The sequence below is a fragment of the Cyclopterus lumpus genome, chromosome 7 (assembly GCF_009769545.1).
Source record: "Cyclopterus lumpus isolate fCycLum1 chromosome 7, fCycLum1.pri, whole genome shotgun sequence".
NCBI lineage: Eukaryota > Metazoa > Chordata > Actinopteri > Perciformes > Cyclopteridae > Cyclopterus > Cyclopterus lumpus.
The window spans coordinates 1,120,294-1,137,985 of record NC_046972.1 but is presented as its reverse complement, the minus strand read 5'-3'; positions in this window follow the sequence as shown (position 1 = coordinate 1,137,985).

The window sequence follows — 17,692 nt, the reverse complement described above, 5'->3', positions numbered from 1 at the left end:
CAGATGCGCTCCTTAGCGCCACCTATCGTCGGGGAGTTTGAAAAGGAACAAACGCGTCTCGGGGACAGACCTCCCACTTTTTTTGCCGTGAGAAATTGGTTGTGTGGCGTGAGTGCGTGTGAAAACATGTAAATGCATATGTCACACGGGGAAACCGTGAGAGTTGGCAGCTCTATATTATAATAATATATATGATATTAATGTTATGAACCCAAACACGAGGGCATTAGATGTTCCGACGTTTGTGGGATTTCCACAACAAGTATAAAGCAGAAATAGTGGCTATTTTTTAATCCATGATGAATGGCGGAAGTTATAAATGTTTCCATGGAGATAAGCCACGCCCCCTCTCAAGCGCGAGTGAAGTGAATGAATTGATTAGATTTTGCCATGATTATGGTCTGGAATTCCTCATATTTGTTCATGATCATCTCCTGCTCCTCAGCGGAGAAAAAAAAGTATCTTCCTTTGAGTTAATTTGTCTTTGTGCTGTTAGTAAATCATGTTTTCTGTGATCGACACTTCCCCCTTTTGAAGTCGGACGTGCACGCGCAATTATATTGTAAACTGACGTCTGGCTCGAATTAACGAGATGGTTTGAGGGCGGATCAGCCTTTGAGAAACCGGGATAGCCTGATGTCAATCATTGTGTTAATTTAAGATGGCTAATAGGAAATTTAATCGACTTTGTTGAGCCACGTAGGCCCAGGGTGTCAATACAGGGTGTAAATACAAGGTGTCAATACAGGGTGTAAATACAAGGTGTCAATGCAGGGTGTAAATACAGGGTATCAATACAGGGTGTAAATACAGGGTGTCAATACAGGGTGTAAATACAAGGTGTCAATACAGGGTGTAAATACAGGGTGTCAATACAGGGTGTAAATACAGGGTGTAAACACAAAGTGTCAATACAGGGTGTAAATACAGGGTGTCAATACAGGGTGTCAATACAGGGTGTAATTACAAGGTGTCAATACAGGGTGTAAATACAGGGTGTAAATACAAGGTGTCAATACAGGGTGTAAATACAGGGTGTAAATACAAGGTGTCAATACAGGGTGTAAATACAGGGTGTTAATACAGGGTGTAGATACAGGGTGTAAATACAGGGTGTCAATACAGGGTGTCAATACAGGGTGTAAATACAAGGTGTAAATACAGGTTGTCAATACAGGGTGTTAATACAGGGTGTAGATACAGGGTGTAAATACAGGGTGTCAATACAGGGTGTCAATACAGGGTGTAAATACAGGGTGTCAATACAGGGTGTCAATACAGGGTGTAAATACAGGTTGTCAATACAGGGTGTCAATACAGGGTGTAAATACAGGGTGTCAATACAGGGTGTAAATACAGGGTGTAAATACAGGGTGTCCAATACAGGGTGTAAATACAGGGTGTAATTACAAGGTGTCAATACAGGGTGTAAATACAGGGTGTAATTACAAGGTGTCAATACAGGGTGTAAATACAGGGTGTAAATACAGGGTGTCAATACAGGGTGTAAATACAAGGTGTAAATACAGGTTGTCAATACAGGGTGTTAATACAGGGTGTAGATACAGGCTGTAAATACAGGGTGTCAATACAGGGTGTCAATACAGGGTGTCAATACAGGGTGTAAATACAGGGTGTCAATACAGGGTGTCAATACAGGGTGTAAATACAGGTTGTCAATACAGGGTGTTAATACAGGGTGTAAATACAGGGTGTCAATACAGGGTGTAAATACAGGGTGTAAATACAGGGTGTCCAATACAGGGTGTAAATACAGGGTGTAATTACAAGGTGTCAATACAGGGTGTAAATACAGGGTGTAATTACAAGGTGTCAATACAGGGTTTAAATACAGGGTGTAAACACAAAGTGTCAATACAGGGTGTAAATACAGGGTGTCAATACAGGGTGTCAATACAGGGTGTAATTACAAGGTGTCAATACAGGGTGTAAATACAGGGTGTAAATACAAGGTGTCAATACAGGGTGTCAATACAGGGTGTAAATACAGGGTGTCAATACAGGGTGTAAATGCAGGGTGTAAATACAGGGTGTCAATACAGGGTGTATATACAGGGTGTCAATAGAGGGTGTCAATACAGGGTGTAAATACAGGGTGTCAATACAGGGTGTAAATACAAGGTGTCAATACAGGGTGTAAATACAGGGTGTAAATACAAGGTGTCAATACAGGGTGTAAATACAGGGTGTCAATACAGGGTGTAGATACAGGGTGTAAATACAGGGTGTCAATACAGGGTGTCAATACAGGGTGTAAATACAGGTTGTCAATACAGGGTGTCAATACAGGGTGTAAATAGAGGGTGTCAATACAGGGTGTAAATACAGGTTGTCAATACAGGGTGTAAATACAAGGTGTCAATACAGGGTGTAAATACAGGGTGTCAATACAGGGTGTCAATACAGGGTGTAAATGCAGGGTGTCAATACAGGGTGTAAATACAGGGTGTAAATACAAGGTGTCAATACAGGGTGTAAATACAGGGTGTAAATACAAGGTGTCAATACAGGGTGTAAATGCAGGGTGTAAATACAGGGTTTGAATACAGGGTGTAAATACAGAGTGTCAATACAGGGTGTAAATACAGGGTGTCAATACAGGGTGTAAATACAGGGTTTAAATACAGGGTGTAAATACAGATTGTCAATACAGGGTGTAAATACAGGGTGTCAATACAGGGTGTAAATACAGGGTTTAAATACAGGGTGTAAATACAAGGTGTCAATACAGGGTGTAAATACAGGGTGTTAATACAGGGCGTAAATACAGGGTGTTAATACAGGGTGTTAATACAGGGCGTAAATACAGGGTGTTAATACAGGGTGTAAATACAGGGTGTTAATACAGGGTGTAGATACAGGGTGTAAATACAGGGTGTCAATACAGGGTGTAAATACAGAGTGTAAATACAGGGTGTCAATACAGGGTGTAAATACAGGGTGTCAATACAGGGTGTAAATACCAAGTGTAAATACCAAGTGTAAATACAGAATAACAATAAGTATCACCTTATTGCATGTTATCTAGTTATACATTACCACAAGGTTGAATCCACACCTCTCTGACAGTCTGATAGCGGGATGGTCTTTTGCAAAGCTGCTTTACTAGGGTCCTCGTGACGACTTCGTCCTAGAGGAACCTATTGTTTTTGTAAAGATTATTATTATTCTCTAGCAATGAAATCGTTTTTGGGGCCTTTATCATATCTCAAACGCTCTTAAATTTGACATGCATATCAGGACTGGCGAAAAATGTGATAATTTGGAGGTCTCGCATTTTTAGTATAAAAAATGTTCTCTATAGCGCCCCCTTGTGGCAAAAAGCCCACGGTTTTTGCTAACAATCACAGATTGACTTGAAATTTGGTACACATGTCCACTTGGACCTGCTCTACAAAAGAGTCAATGGGGGGGCCATAAAATGCGCCTACTTAGATTTTCCGCCATTTTGAATTTTGTAAAAAACACGTTTTTTCCAATTTTTCCTAAACGCTTGGTCCGATTGATACGAAAATTTCTGTGCTTCATTATTGGTTCAATGTCATCAAATGTTGTGAAAAGATTGTTGATATCTCATTGCTTTCACAATGACACATAACTTCCAAATTACTTGGCCTATCCATTCCAAATGGCTAGCATATGTCCACATTGAGTCCCTTAACGTTCCCTATTTTTTTCATAATATTTGAATATTAGGGGGCGCTACAGTAAATTGCTCAATATCGCAATTTTTAGCCTTTTTTGGCGTTTTTTCACTTTTTTGGACATTGTAAAACTGCGAACTCCTCCTAGAGTTTAAACCCGATTCATTCCAAAATCTGGCTATGTGTTCTAGAGACCTTTTTCCAGTAATTCTTGTGTATTTCAAGCCACTATACATTACTGAACTCCTGATGAAGGGAATTGATCAGATCCCCTTCAAATGTATTATGTTGACGCATGTTGTCTTGGGCCATACGGTGGATACAGCAAGTGGTGGACTGTTTGCAGTACAGTATAATTTCCAGCATCGCTCCGTGCAGGAAAAAACGTCTAACTCACAGACGCTTACTCCGACGGTCGCAGACATTCTCGGGCCGCTTGAGCCGGCGTCCAGTCAGTACCCGCGACGTGGAGGAGGAACGAGGACCCGCACATCGCTGCTTGTAGCTTTAATTTTGATTGCATTAGATTATAGAGGTGTCATTTTCATTTTTAAGTCATTCATTACATGTTATTGTAACAGGTTTGAGTCTCGGGCAAGCACCAAAGAGGGCAACACACACAATTGTGAGGGCAGTAACAGTTTTTATTTACTTATTTGTCACACTTCTGGTAGCGACCGATCCGGGTCTCCGCTACCCGCTCTCTCTCCTCTCCAGCTACTCCTGTTCTTATATGGAACACAAAACACAATTGATCCCAGCTGAGGCTCATTTACACATCATGACACTGTTCCCTGAACCACCCCCCCCCCCCCCCCCCCCCCCCACGCTCCACCCACTCTGCAGCTGAGCCTAGCCACACCCCGCTGCCACAGTTATGATGGATGAAATTGACACATTGCTTTTTACCTTTACAATAACTCCAATCTTGCTCCTTGGTCTGCTGGGAAAGAGACGTTCAGGCAGTAGTAGGACTCAAACAACAACACAATGGCTTCATTGAAGACAGGGATGTGGCTAATCTCAATGGATAACATGTATTCTGCTGCAAAAGGAGGCCTTCCTATACACATGTACACTAGAGAGGGGATCAGGGGATTTCTAAACCTATTATACAGCATGTATAGGGCCTACTATGTGCATTGTTTGTGTTTAACTCTTGATCATGTAAAGTTAGCCTATATTAAGATACACCACAACTAAAACAAGTGTAACCTTTGAAAACCGTTAACCACAGTATCACACACCCGTTCAGCTAACTCCTTGACAACTCACTTTGTCTCTGCTGAGGGAAAGAAAAACCAGAGAGAAAGAACTGAACTGTATTGCTAAATAGGGACAACAGGTAGCGGTGAGTGAACACAACCTCACCCTTCTAAAGTTTACATTAGCTTTGCTAGCGAGCTAACTCTCCACTCAATAAGAGAGGAAAGAGTTGGCTTAATATCTAACTCTATGAAATGTGACAGATCATACAGATTTAGCAACGTTACCTTTGCCAAGCCGGAGTAAAGTCAAAGCGGTAAATAGTTAGCAAGCTATAGTTAGTAAGCTTCTGAGCTTGAGTTCGGTATACCTGAAGTTGCACGTTTAGGTACCGTTGAGCTTGCGCTGTGACTCGAAATTAACGTTCGCCATTATTGACATATTTAAAATGTTACTGCGTTCACAGTGTCTATCGGGTGCTCTTGTAATGTCCGTTTGTCCACCTTATCACCTTTCTTTCAGACCACAGACTGTATGGTTTAGACTAATCAATAGCCATGTTTGCACCGATTGCTGGATATTCAATACTAGTCCACACGTTGTTTCTAAAATGGTAGAAAATCCCACAGTGGCTCCTCTGTAATGTCCACCATGTCGTTCCTTTCCATCCACTGTGGTTTCGACTTCGTTAACCCATCCCACCTTGATGATGATGATGTTCGAAATGATTAAAAGGTTATAGACTGTATACAAGAAGGTTTACACTATCCCACTGTCCATAAATCCACAATGTCTGTCTTCACAATGTCGTTGTGCGTCCATTGTATACACACTGTATTTACACCCTGTATGTACACCCTGTATACACCCTGTATTGACAGCCTATATTTACACCCTGTATTGACAGCCTGTATTGACACCCTGTATTGACAGCCTGTATTGACAGCCTGTATTGACAGCCTGTATTGACAGCCTGTATTAACACCCTATATTGACACCCTGTATTGACACCCTGTATTGACACCCTGTATTTACACCCTGTATACACCCTGTATTGACAGCCTGTATTGACACCCTGTATTGACACCCTGTATTTACACACTGTATACACCTTGTATTTACACCCTGTATACACCCTGTATTGACAGCCTGTATTGACACCCTGTATTGACACCCTGTATTTACACTCGGTATTTACACTCTATATTCAGTTTAATTCAGTTTATTTTGTATAGCCCAATATCACAAATTACAAATTGGACTCAGAGGGCTTTACAATCTGTATACATACGACATCCCTGACCTTTGACCTCACATCGGATCAGGAAAAACTCCCCAAAAATAACCTTTGACAGGGAAAAAAGTGAAGAAACCTTCAGGAGAGCAACAGAGGAGGATCCCTCTCCCCGGATGGACAGAAGCAATAGATGTCATGTGTACAGAATGAACAGCATTACAAAGTTACATAAACACATTACATGAATATGACAATGTATGAATGGAACTCCAATCCATGAAACAGAAGGAGGTAGAGAGGAAGGGGGAGGGGGGCAGGGCCAACGCGGGAGGCCGGCTCACCAGGCATCAGACACCACCAGGTCCAATGGACCCTATGAGACGTGAAGTCACAAAGACTCCGGGGAGGAAGCAGACTTAATAAGGTGCAATGGAGAGATGTCAATTCATCCATAAGGAGAGAGAGAAGATGAGATAGGTGCTCAGTGTATCCTAAAACATCCCCCAGCAGCCTATAAGCCTATAGCAGCATATCAAGGGGCTGGACCAGGGCAAACCTGATTCAGCCCTAACTATAAGCACTATCAAACAGGAAAGTCTTAAGTATATTCTTGAATGAGGTGACTGTGTCTGCCTCCTGGACTGAAAGTGGAAGCTGGTTCCATAAAAGAGGAGCTTGATAACTGAAGGCTCTGGCTCCCATCCTACTTTTTAGGACTCTAGGAACCACAAGTAGCCCCGCATTTAGTGAGCGCAGCTCTCTAGTGGGGCAATATGGTACTACAAGCTCCTTAAGATATGATGGTGCATCACCAATCAAGGCTTTATAGGTGAGGAGAAGAATTTTAAATGTGATTCTTGATTTTACAGGAAGCCAGTGCAGAGCAGCTAATACTGGAGTAAAGTGATCTCCTTTCTTAGTTTTTGTTTGTACACGAGCTGCAGCATTCTGGATCAACTGGAGGGATTTAAGAGACTTATTAGAGCAGCCTGATAATAAGGAGTTGGAGTAATCTAGTCTGGAAGTAACAAACGCGTGAACCAGCTTTTCTGCATCTTTTTGGGACAAGAAGTTTATGGAGTGTTTCCTGATAATGTTGCCCAAAGGAAGCATATATAAGGTACATAAAATTGGTCCAAGCACAGAACCTTGTGGAACTCCGTGATTAACGTTGGTGGTCATTGAGGCTTCATCGTTTACAAATACAAATTGAGATCGATCTGATAAATAGGATTTAAACCAACTTAGTGCGGTACCTGAAATGCCAATCGACTGATCCAGTCTCTGTAATAGGATGTCATGATCAATGGTGTCGAATGCAGCACTAAGGTCTAATAATACCAGTACGGAGATGAGTCCTTTATCAGCACTAAGGTCTAATAATACCAGTACGGAGATGAGTCCTTTATCTGATGCAATTAGAGGTAATTTGTAATTTTCACCAGTGCTGTCTCTGGGCTGTGGTGTTTTCTAAATCCTGACTGAAACTCCTCAAATAAAGTCACACAACTGATTTGCGACTACTTTCTCAAGGATCTTAGAGAGGAAGGGAAGGTTAGAGATCGGTCTGTAGTTAGCCAACACCTCTGGATTAAGAGTGGTCTTTTTCAGGAGAGGTTTAATTACAGCTACTTTGAAGGAATGTGGTACATGGCCTGTTAGCAAAGACACATTAACAATACCCAACAGAGAGGTGCCAATTAAAGGCAACATGTCTTTAAGCAGCCTCGTTGGGATGGGGTCCAAGAGACAGGTAGACGGTTTAGAAGTAGAAACCGTTGAGGACAATTGGTCTAGGTTAATGGGAGAAAAGCTATCCAAATATACACCAGGGCATACAGCCGTTTCCAAGGCAACGCCACTTGATGACAGATCGGCACTGGATGAGGGCAAGAGATCATCAATCTTGCCTCTAATAGTTCAAATCTTTTTATTAAAGAAGTTCATGAAGTCATTACTACTGAGGTCTATAGGAATACACGGCTCCACAGAGCTGTGACTCTCTGTCAGCCTGGCTACAGTGCTAAAGAGAACCCTGGGGTTGTTCTTATTTTTCTCTATTACTGATGAGTAATAGGCTGCTCTGGCATTACGGAGAGCCTTTTTATATGTTTTAAGACTATCTCTCCAAACTAAGCGTGATTCTTCCAGATTGGTGGAACACCATATGCTTTCAAGCTTTCGTGAAGTTTGCTTTAGTTTTTGGGTCTGAGGGTTCTACCAGGGAGCAAACCTCCTTTGCCTCACTGTCTTTTTCTTAAGTGGGGCTATCAAGTCTAGTGTCATTCTCAGTGAGCCTGTAGCACTATCGACAATATGATCAATCTGGGACGGACTAAAGTTAGCACAGGAGTCCTCCGTCACATTGAGACGTGGTATTGAATCAAATGCAGAAGGAATCGCTTCTTTAAATTTAACTACAGCACTGTCAGTTAGACATCTGGTGTAGAAACTTTTGACTAACGGTGTACACTCCGGGAGTATAATACAGGGTGTCAATACAGGGTGTAAATATAGGCCCATCATTGTGTGAATGTTAGTTAGTCCTGATGGACAGGTGGTACCTTGCATGGTAGCTCCTCCCATCAGTGTGTGAATGTTAGTTAGTCCTGATGTACAGGTGGCACCTTGTATGGTAGCTCCTCCCATCAGTGTGTGAATGTTAGTTAGTCCTGATGGACAGGTGGTACCTTGCATGGTAGCTCCTCCCATGAGTGTATGAATGTTAGTTAGTCCTGATGGACAGGTGGTACCTTGCATGTTAGCTCCTCCCATCAGTGTATCAATGTTAGTTAGTCCTGATGGACAGGTGGTACCTTGCATGGTAGCTCCTCCCATCAGTGTGTGAATGTTAGTTAGTCCTGATGTACAGGTGGCACCTTGTATGGTAGCTCCTCCCATCAGTGTGTGAATGTTAGTTAGTCCTGATGTACAGGTGGCACCTTGTATGGTAGCTCCTCCCATCAGTGTGTGAATGTTAGTTAGTCCTGATGTACAGGTGGCACCTTGTATGGTAGCTCCTCCCATCAGTGTGTGAATGTTAGTTAGTCCTGATGGACAGGTGGTACCTTACATGGTAGCTCCTCCCATCAGTGTATGAATGTTAGTTAGTCCTGATGGACAGGTGGTACCTTGCATGGTAGCTCCTCCCATCAGTGTATGAATGTTAGTTAGTCCTGATGGACAGGTGGTACCTTGCATGTTAGCTCCTCCCATCAGTGTATGAATGTTAGTTACTCCTCATGGGCAGGTGGTACCTTGCAGACTGCTTGAATTTGGATGTGTAATTATAATCTTCTGAACACACAGAGATATTATTATGGCTGCTCTGGCAATTATTATCTCAGCTTGAGTCTAAATCCTTTTTTAAGAAGTCTGATATGGTTAATCATTTTAAAGTGAATAAGTCTCATTGCTTGTGTCCCTTAATAATAGTGTGATGTTCTTCAATAGGCCATTCTTTATCCTAATGCTTTACATAGAGCTTGAATAGCAACTGATTTAATAGACTTTATTATATTCAGTTGTGGGAAACAAGATTCAAATAGAGATGGTAATCTGAGGGATTGACAGACAATTGACAGGAAAATAAATACAAGAAATTATATAATTTTTAAATTCTTCTAATTATATGTTGGAATTATATGCTGGATAATGTGTAGGCCTCTAGAATATAAATAATCACCTTTCAGTTGACTTTACGTGGCCTCAGGTGCTTCAACAAAGTGTCCGAGCAGAATGCAGCTGAAACATTTCAGTTTCATCTGTCCCCACATCCTCTGCTGACATGCATTCTCCACATCATGTGATAGGCTGGTTGCTTGTTTTTGTATTAATCAGTTACATCAGACTCGCCTTCACAAATGCCAAAAAGAAAAGAGTCTGTGTGAGCCACATGAAAGTAGCAGCCCCCATTTACCACGCAGTGTGTCAATTGGTTTCACTTAATCGATCTTAGTGACCGATCCATGAAGTGACCGTCTGATGCCCCACAATGCCCCAGTTCACCAAACAGCAAAACGTCTGCTCCAAACCACATGGTGTCTTTGAAAAAACATTAAAACAATAACAATAAATACACTTAAAATATACCCGTTTTTCTGTCAAATCCATTTTAGGATGTGGTTCTGTGCATGTTGTTTAAGAAAAAAATGAATGCTGCTATATATTTATATTTCCGCAACATCACTCAGGGGAAATGTGGGACCTAAAAGCACTGGTTCATACTAATTAAACTAAAATGTATATTATTTGCATGTATTTCCTTTTAAATGTAGCAGGATTTTAATTACTGGTAAATGCCACTATCATGGCTCAATGAGCTGTTGGCCCCCCTTAACTCAGTGTGTCTGCTCTTCTTATGCTGGTGGACCACATGGTCTCCTGTCTGTTCATTTGACTAAATGCATTTATTCAGGAATAAGCAACACATCAGTGCAGAACTGAAATAATAAAGATGTGATTGTGACACAGGGACCCTCCTCGAGTCAAGGCCTCGAGAAGTGTTGGGGGGCTCCTCCTGAAGTCCACTGTCATCTCCACAGTTTTGGGCTTGTTCAGCTCCAACCTCTTCTTTTCTTCTCCTCCTTGTATCCATGTCACAATGCTTGACAGAATATTCCATACTCAATCCGCATTATGCCGCTGAACTACCCCTTTGCCTCTGCATCAGAAAGCATGAAGCTCTCACTAAACAAGTGAAACCCAAACGTGATCTTAAACGCTAATCCAATTTCAAATTCAACATACTTCTTCCAGTAGTGTTAGTGTGGGGGGGGAGGGGCGCGGGGGCCAAACCTCAGTAATTAAGACGAGTGGGCATCAGATACAGAGACATGGTGTAAAAATGGCGAGATTGCATGGGCTTTGGGTTTCAGAGTTGAAACTGTGAGTCCACATGTAGTGTCTCCATGGGGGTCAGGAATCACAGATCACATCCCATCAGGCCCTGAAGGCTCCCAGCAAAAGCACTGGATCATTCTGAACACTGAGGTTCTGACCAATGACATCAAGTGGATAGCATTACTGAAGAGAAGAGATACACATCAGTCATACTCTGCCCAGTGACAAATACAAAAATAAAGTCCAAAAGTTAAAGACGCCAGTGGAAACATAGCTAATTTCTTATGGTGGGATATTTTTTACTGTTTGCTGGCGTGTTATGGCTCTGACGAGAGCATCGCTAACTTGTTTTTTCACAGGCGATTACTGCAAGAACAAGACGGGCTCACAGGCCAGCAGAGCATGGGACCTTCATGAGGCTGAGAGCCACCTCCGGGATCAATGTTGCCATTTTGTTGATCAAGCATCACAGATCAACCATGCAAGATGCATTTCTTTTGCTAAATAGCTGTCTGAAGTGCCTATTCATGGAGCAATTTTTCACAGGAGTAAAAGTGGACACCATGATGATGCCGAGCGCTTGAATAACATCTCCAGTCTGCACGAGATCCATTTGGTACATTTGGTACAATGTTTGCATTATATGAATTAATGCACTTAAAGGTTTTCAATGTCTTTGTGACAAAGATAACTGTGCTTATGATAAACCAAACCTAATTATTATTAGTATTATAATAATAATAACCTAATGGTTGTCCTTAAAGTAGAAACAATAATGAAAGGCACAGAAAGGTAAGCAACATACAACATAACTAAAAGAACAGGATAATAAAACAGGCCCATAAGATTAAACTCCCAAGCTTTAAAAAGTCTACAGTGTCATCCATTGTTCCATATTCAGTATTCTTTGTGTCTCTGATTCGTGACGTTAGCTTAGCAGAAGGCTAGCTCTTGGGCCTTGTTCTACGCATGCAGCTAACGGAACCGTCAGCACCGACATCTTTAACTGTCATCAGCAAGTCCTATTTATTCAGTTAAGTTTCTTTTTTAGAAATATCCTAAATGTGTTGATGTGCATCAACATAACATTTCACAATAAAGAGAAAAAGAGCTTTACATGATAAAACGCTATAGACCTACAATAAAATCAGATCAGTTAATTATAAAAGTGTCTCAAATATAGTTAGGGATACTGTGAACTAATATATATATATGTACACATATACAATTAAACGTAGCTATAATGACATTTGGGGATTTCTCATTGAAAAACTCAAATGTACAAATTGTCATCATTTGTAGAAAGTTGGAATAATTACTCAACCAATTTTGCTGGACGCTTGACATACAATTTATAGTTGAAACTGCTAATTTTCTAGTTGTAATATATTTAAGGGGGTTCCTTAAAATCCCTGTAAAAATGTCATTGCCACTGCGGTCAATCACACAATCATATGATCGCTGCTCATCAAATAGCTTGATTTTAAAATAAAAGCACACTCTTATTCAAGATAACTTCATTTAAAATGAACAAATCAAACCTGTGTTTAAAGGATCACATTAGCAGGATGAGTATTAACAGGATCATATATCTGTGTTACATCTAAGCATCTACTGATCAAAGCATTAAATCATATAACATTCTGTCAGTCCTGAAGAAAAATGACATGAGAGCCTAAACTGAGTGAGTGCCGTGAAAAAGCTTGTAATGTAACGGATCCAAGTCATCACAGTGTATTCTGATCCCCAAATGTTCCCGTATGTGTGTGAATGAGGTTCTTTGTGAAGATATGAATGGGAAGGAGGGAGCTGGAGACCAATGAAAGCCCACTTATTGAAGACATTTCATCGGGTCACTGAAACTCAGATTGAACACTACAGTCTTTTTGATAACAGAACATATCATGACAGGGTTGACAGCACACACCCGAATGCTGCAATTACATGAATTCATTTTAATCATTAAAGACACTGCAAAACACATCATGGTGACACACAGCGAGGTGAGTGGCATGACTTTCTCTTATTTTGCCTTGATGGAATGACACTCTCCCTCTGACCACTATTAAAGACACTCAAAGTTGGACTTTAAGTGCGTCAGTGTTCTAAGATTAATATGATATTGTTCTCATTCCTAAAATGACCAATGTGATATTTGTCATAAACCCCTTGAAAGTTAATAAACAGTTTCTGGGTGCTGCTTGTGCCATATTGTCAAACGTCTGCCTCTTCTTACGCTGATGACGACGTGCTTTATGTCTAAATGTATTACTAACCATGTGCTGAGATCTCATCTTTCCAAATTCTTACTCAGTTGTCCTGTCTGTTGAGGCTCCTTAACCTTTATAACTCTGCCATTTCTCTATTGACATCTACTGTTAGAAATTGACCGACATACACACTGATCTCTATGAAAAGATAATATGGGCTTGATTCAGAGACAAATTATTATTTTTTCTTATTTTTTCTTCTTCTTTCTTTTGCTGTTGTTATTTGTACTTGTTTTTCATTTCTGTATATATGTGTTTTAGCTGTGGTGAAAAGCCCCCAAAAGAAATGTAAAAAAAGAAAGAAACGAGTATTAAACCAAAGTCAAACTTACAAATTCTTCATCAGAAATAACTGATGATTTAAGAAATCCAACGAAAGCCAAGTGAAAAATGAATGGAATATGTGAAAATCATGTGAAAATGTGTGAGTCCATATCTTTCTGAGCTTTCTTACAGACCCTCACAGTCTTAATTTCGTAAAAAAACTCAGATTTAATATTATTATTTTGTCTAATACTCACAAATGTTAATCCTCACTCTGCTCCACTGATGATACAAGAGCAGGAGTGGGTTAACTGTACAGAGAGGCTTTACTTTAGTGAACGTTATAATACAACAATGTAAAATCAAGTCAAAGTGCTGCAATAAAAATCTAACATAAGTAAACGTACAAAAGTATTGTCAGAAAAATGTAGCCCCAAACTTAAACAGTTATAACTGATTCCTTAGTTTTGTAAAACTGGTGAATAAATCTGTGTATTTCAACCTGTTTTTACTCCGAATTAACACTGAGATATGTCGCTGCACAAGAATGAACAGGAAAAATAAGGAAAATTGTGAACACGCTGAAATATTTTCACTTTTTCAGATATTTAAAGGATATGGGGTTTGGAGTCAATTATAGACTAAATTGACTTGATAAGAAGATTGTTGCAGGGAAGCAATACATCTTAATTTAAGGCGGTCATGTGTTTTGGATGAGAAATATCAATTGACAAAGTAACAAGCTGTTCAATACAGCTCAGATATGAACTTGAGTTCATTGTTGGACTCGATTGGTTTCTGTCAGAGAGTACAGAAACCCACTCACTGCTTTGGCCACACCCTCCACCTTGTTCTTGCATGTGGCATTGACATTAAACATTTGGAGGTCTTCCCACAGAACCCTCTTCTGTCAGACCATTACCTCATAACTTTTTACTTTATACTCCCAGAGTGTACACCGTCGGACGGAGGACTCCTGTGCTAACTTTAGTCCGTCCCAGATTGATCATATTGTCGATAGTGCTACAGGCTCACTGAGAATGACACTAGACTTGATAGCCGCACTGAAGAAAAAGACAGTGAGGCAAAGGAGGTTTGCTCCCTGGTAGAACCCTCAGACCCGCGACATAAAGCAAACTTCACGAAAGCTTTAAAGCATATGGCGTTCCACCAATCTGGAAGAATCACACTTAGTTTGGCGAGACAGCCTTAAAACATATAAAAAGGCTCTCCGTAATGCTCTGGCATTACTCATCAGTAATAGAGAAAAATAAGAACAACCCCAGGGTTCTCTTTAGCACTGTAGCCAGGCTGACAGAGAGTCACAGCTCTGTGGAGCCGTGTATTCCTATAGACCTCAGTAGTAATGACTTCATGAACTTCTTCAATGAAAAGATTTTAACTATTAGAGGCAAGATTGATGCTCTCTTGCCCTCATCCAGTGCCGATCTGTCCTCAAGAGGAGTGGCCTTGGAAACGGCTGTATGCCCTGGTGTATATTTGGATAGCTTTTCTCCCATTAACCTAGACCAATTGTCCTCAACGGTTTCTACTTCTAAACCGTCTACCTGTCTCTTTGACCCCATCCCAACGAGGCTGCTTAAAGACGTGTTGCCTTTAATTGGCACCTCTCTGTTGGATATTGTTAATGTGTCTTTGCTAACAGGCCATGTACCACATTCCTTCAAAGTAGCTGTAATTAAACCTCTCCTGAAGAAGACCACTCTTAATCCAGAGGTGTTGGCTAACTACAGACCAATCTCTAACATTCCCTTCCTCTCTAAGATCCTTGAGAAAGTAGTCGCAAATCAGTTGTGTGACTTTCTACATCAGAATAGTTTATTTGAGGAGTTTCAGTCAGGATTTAGAAAGCACCACAGCACAGAGACAGCACTGGAGAAAATTACAAATGACCTCCTAATTGCATCAGATAAAGGACTCATCTCTGTACTGGTATTATTAGACCTTAGTGCTGATAAAGGACTCATCTCCGTACTGGTCTTGTTAAACCTTAGTGCTGATAAAGGACTCATCTCTGTACTGGTCTTGTTAAACCTTAGTGCTGATAAAGGACTCATCTCCGTACTGGTATTATTAGACCTTAGTGCTGCGTTCGACACCATTGATCATGACATCCTATTACAGAGACTGGATCAGTCGATTGGCATTTCAGGTACCGCACTAAGTTGGTTTAAATCCTATTTATCAGATCGATCTCAATTTGTATTTGTAAACGATGAAGCCTCAATGACCACCAACGTTAATCACGGAGTTCCACAAGGTTCTGTGCTTGGACCAATTTTATGTACCTTATATATGCTTCCTTTGGATACTCAATTATATCTATCGATCAAACCAGAGGAGACCAACCAGCTCGCTAAAATTCAAGAATGTCTTAAGACATAAAAACATGGATGACCTGCAACTTCCTGATGTTAAACTCAGACAAAACTGAAGTTATTTTACTGGGCCCTGAACACCTCAGAGATCAATTATCTGGTGATGTGGTTTCTGTAGATGGCATTGCCCTGGCATCCAACACCAAAGAATCTCTAGTTATCTTTGACCGAGACTTGTCCTTTAACTCCCACGTTAAGCAAATCTCAAGGATTGCATTTTTTCATCTACGTAACATTTCAAAAATCAGACACATCTTGTCCCAAAAAGATGCAGAACAGCTGGTTCACGCGTTTGTTACTTCCAGACTAGATTACTGCAACTCCTTATTATCAGGCTGCTCTAATAAGTCTCTTAAATCCCTCCAGTTGATCCAGAATGCTGCAGCTCGTGTACTCACAAAAACTAAGAAAAGAGATCACATGACTCCTGTATTAGCTGCTCTGCACTGGCTCCCTGTAAAATCAAGAATCACATTTAAAATTCTTCTCCTCACCTACAAAGCCTTGATTGGTGATGCACCATCATATCTTAAGGAGCTTGTAGTACCATATTGCCCCACTAGAGAGCTGCGTTCACTAAATGCGGGGCTACTTGTGGTTCCTAGAGTCCTAAAAAGTAGGATGGGAGCAAGAGCCTTCAGTTATCAAGCTCCTCTTTTATGGAACCAGCTTCCACTTTCAGTCCGGGAGGCAGACACAGTCACCTCATTTAAGAATAGACTTAAGACTTTCCTGTTTGATAGTGCTTATAGTTAGGGCTGAATCAGGTTTGCCCTGGTCCAGCCCCTTGATATGCTGCTATAGGCTGCTGGGGGATGTTTTAGGATACACTGAGCACCTATCTCCTCTTCTCTCTCTCCTTATGGATGAATTGACATCTCTCCATTGCACCTTATTAACTCTGCTTCCTCCCCGGAGTCTTTGTGACTTCACGTCTCATAGGGTCCATTGGACCTGGAGGTGTCTGATGCTGATGCCTCTCCCCCCCTCCTCTCTACCTCCTTCTGTTTCATGGATTGGAGTTCCATTCATACATTGTCATATTCATGTAATGTGTTTATGTAACTTTGTAATTGCTGTTCATTCTGTACACATGACATCTATTCTTCTGTCCATCCGGGGAGAGGGATCCTCCTCTGTTGCTCTCCTGAAGGTTTCTTCCCTTTTTTCCCTGTCAAAGGTTATTTTTGGGGAGTTTTTCCTGATCCGATGTGAGGTCAAAGGTCAGGGATGTCGTATGTGTACAGATTGTAAAGCCCTCTGAGGATCATTTGTAATTTGTGATATTGGGCTATATAAAATAAACTGAATTGAATTGAGTAGAAGTATATATGATCATGGAATGGAAATACTCAAGTTAAATATAAGGAGCTCAAAACTGTATTAAATGTACCAAGTCAGTGTTTCCACCACAGCCACAAACAAAATGTTATTATTATATCAGGTTGATTAGGAAATAGATCATAATACATTTCTCTCTCTCATTCAACGTAAACATTTTAAAATATGGTTATATGTCCGTTTCCAGTCAATTCTTTTAGGAAGGAACCGCTTGAACTGAAGATGTTTCTACCATTTCTATGTTTAATTTCATGATTTTCTTCGAAACTCAAATCAACGAGGAGGATGGAAATCACATTGAACCCCTTTCTAGGAACCTTTGAGGAAAGGGGCTCTAAAATGCTCTCACGTGTAGTTTGCTCTGAACTGGCTCCCTGGGTTTGAGTGACGGTGTTGTGGCAAGTGATGTCATACTGCCACCTGCTGGTTTAAATACACAAGGGCTGCATGCTGTAGTCATAAATCAGA